At 69.2% G+C, this 3,145-nt stretch overlaps 1 long non-coding RNA gene across 1 annotated transcript; it reads right to left on the bottom strand.

Moving 5' to 3' along the window:
- Positions 1-1,579: 1,579 nt before the first annotated feature.
- Positions 1,580-2,007, bottom strand: LOC139438061 (uncharacterized). The gene is made up of 3 exons (XR_011647948.1): positions 1,954-2,007; positions 1,777-1,880; positions 1,580-1,698 (listed from the first exon to the last, which is right to left on the bottom strand). It is a non-coding gene; the product is annotated as an uncharacterized lncRNA (long non-coding RNA).
- Positions 2,008-3,145: the final 1,138 nt, after the last annotated feature.

Genomic DNA, 3,145 nt, shown 5'->3' with positions numbered 1-3,145 from the left:
CGAGGGCTGAGGCAGGAGCTGACGTTCCCTAACAAGGCAGTGGTGCGAGGAGGCCTTGGCGAGCGGCTTCATGGACCGCGGAGGGAACAAGGGAGGAACCGGGGTCCGGAGGCTGATGGAGCTCCGTGGTTGAGCGCCTGCTTCCCAGGCAGAGATCCTGGGCTCAATCTCCAGCACCTCCTGAGAAAAGACATAAAATTGGGGTCCACAGCCCAGAGGGGCTGCGGCCGCTTGGCTGCTTTAGACAGGCGCTGGAGCATCTTCGGGGGCCCCCGGAGGTCCCTGGGACCGGCAGGGCCAGGAGGGCGCCTGCAGGCCTGTCCTGGAGAGAGGTGTTTGCACAGATCAGGAGTCCTATCGGGGTGGACACGACGCCCGGGGACAGGTCCTGCAGTCACCACAGGGAACGTGAACCCCGCTGAGGCCCCGCCGTCGCCCACAACTCATCCCCTGCCGCCCTCCAGGCCATCAGCACGTCCCCGGCTGACTCAGGGAACCAGCGCAGGCCCTGAGCGCTGGGGGGTAGCGGGGCCAGGCCATCCCCACCACCTCGGGCTGTCCCTTTCCTGTCCCCTGGGGACGTGCGGGAGGCATTCACACACCTCTCGGTGCCCCAGCTGCCAAGTGGGGTGGGGACAAGCAGGATACCCCTCCCCGCCTCCCCGAGGCCACCCCCTCACACTAGGGGCCACCACCGGGCCCTGGGCCTGCAGCTGAGGCCCCCCCTCCTGTGGGCCCTGCCCTGGTCGTGGGAAGGGGGTCCTTGGGGTAGGGGCAGGCTGGGTGGGGGCGCTCACGTTTGAAGAGGGGACAGATGTTCCAGGCGTGGATGCTGCTGGCCTTCATGAACTGGCCAAGAGAGATCTCCAGGAAGAAGATGGGGACACCCCCAATCAGGGGGTGAGGACGTCGGGGATGAGGAAGACACCTGCAGGTGGGCAGGAGGACAACCTTGGGGTGGACCCTGGGCCTGTGAGGCAGGTTCCCCGGGCATGGGGCTCTGCGCCCCCCTGTGGCGCCCAGGCGGGCACGTGTATCACCCACGCAGACCCTCCCTCCCGCAGCAGGAAGAAGAGGGTGGCCCAGAGCGGGGCGACGGGCATCAGCGTGACGGCCCATGGGCAGGTGATGACGGCAAGGCCGGGCCCTGCAGGGAGGGGGCTAAGTGTGGACCTACGCCGCCGTGTCCGCCCTCGTGCTCACGGGTGCCAGGCACCCTGGGGCCGATGTCCTCGGCTCCAGCCTCTGAGGGCGACCCAGGCAAGGGGCCCAGGTGCTCCCGTGGGCCCCGGCCAGCCCCTGCCCATAAACACCGGGGTCCTGGGTAGGACCCCTAGTCTTGGGTGCTGGCAGCTATGGCAGTCACAGGTTACCTCTCCCCCTGTGAGTGGTGGGGTGTCGTGGCCAGGGCAGGGGTGTGCCCCTCCTTCTCCGTCTGCTCCCAGGCGCCAGTGCCCCAGCCTGCACCCCTCCACCCAGGCCTCCGGACCCGCTGACCCCCGGGCTGGGCTTTCTCTCCCGCCCTTTAGGGGGTGCAGCTGCAGTGGGTGGCATGGCTCACGGGTCGCCTTTACCTGACTCTGCCACCTTGGAGATGTGCACGCCCTGCTCCGCGGCCATGAAGCCCAGAATGGAGAAGACTACGAAGCCAGCAAAGAAGCTGCTCCCCTGTTGATGAGCGCGAGGATGATGGCGTCCCTGCGGGGGGCAAGGGGGCCCTGGTGAGGCTGGCGGCCTGGCCCCTGGGGCGGGAGAGCAGGGCGGGCCGGGCCTTACTTGGAGCAGTTGTTGTTGAAGCGATTGTAGCTGCCCAGGGCCGTGAGCGCCCCCAGGCCGATGGCATAGGAGAAGAAGATCTGGGTGCCGGCATCTATCCACACCTGCAGGGGCGCAGGGGCAGGTGAGGCCCCTGCCCGACTGGCCCCCGCTCACACCCATTGGTCTCTGCCTCACCTGAGGGGACCCCAGCTGGAACCAGTCAGGCTTGAGATAGTAGACGACACCCTCAGTGCCCTGGGCAGCAGCACCCCGCACCCCAGCAGGACGAGCAGGACCACGTAGGGGAAGGTGGCAGTGAGGTACACGATCTGCGGGAGGGGAGGCTGAGGAAGCCGGGCCGGCCACCAGCAGCACCCCACCCCGGCCAGCACGGGTCAGGGGCCCCGGTACGCGTCGGGGTGGGCAGGGCTGCGCGTCTGTCGGGTGTGTCGCCCCTGAGGGGCAGTGCGGGACAGGTCCGTGGTAGGGGGCAGGTGAGGTGCCTGAGGTGGGAGTCCGTGGGCAGTGCAGGTGTGGGGTGGGAGGGGCCGTGACAATCGCGTCCCTCCCAGGACCCTGTGGGGCCCTCCAGGGAGCGGGCCATCAGGCTGCAAAGGGCAGCTGGGAACAGGCCACCAGCTGAGCACCCGCTCAGGGGACCCTGCTGAGATGAGCCACCCTAGGGCCCCGCTGTCCAGGTCGGGCGAGCCCCAGGACTCTCAACCCTCTACCTGTCCATCCCTCTGTCTCCCTACCCTGTCGGGGGCCCCCAGGGAGGGGCGTATGAAGATTCCACTCGGGGACCCCACGGCAGACCAGGGCCACCCAGACGAGAGGACCTGTGGGGCCTCAGTGGGCCCTGACCAGCCCCCCCCCAGAAGTAATGGGCACCCAGGACAGACTCCTGGCCCGTGTGTCAAAACGGACCCCAGCAGCGAGGGAAATGAGGGGGTGGCGGGACCGGGCCCAGGGGAGGGGGTGGCAGGGCAGGGCACGGGGGAGGGGCGGCCACTGCCCGGGCCTCTCCCCCAGGACAGCACAGCTGGGCCCTGCAGCTGGGCAGGGGGAAGGTGCACCCGGGGCAGACGAGGCTGGGACGGCCACGGGAAGGGGACAAGTGGCCTGGCTTCACGGGCCACCCCCTCGGGCCCTAGCATGGCAGACGTTGCCCCTCGGAGGCCAGGCCGCCCCCGCCGCCTCGGGCTGTCCCTTTCCTGTCGCCTTGACCCCCTTCCAGGCCCATAAGTAGACCAGGACCCAGCAGGGCAGCAGACCCAGGGCCACCTCCAGTCACCCCCCTCCCCAGCGCCGTAGCCCTTCGATCCCGGGGGAGGAGGGACGGCGACGAGAAGCTGCCCCGAGGGCTGTCCCCTGCCCGCCCCCGGGA

This window comes from Dasypus novemcinctus, chromosome X (assembly GCF_030445035.2).
Source record: "Dasypus novemcinctus isolate mDasNov1 chromosome X, mDasNov1.1.hap2, whole genome shotgun sequence".
Lineage (NCBI taxonomy): Eukaryota > Metazoa > Chordata > Mammalia > Cingulata > Dasypodidae > Dasypus > Dasypus novemcinctus.
This window is presented reverse-complemented; position numbering and strand designations above follow the sequence as displayed.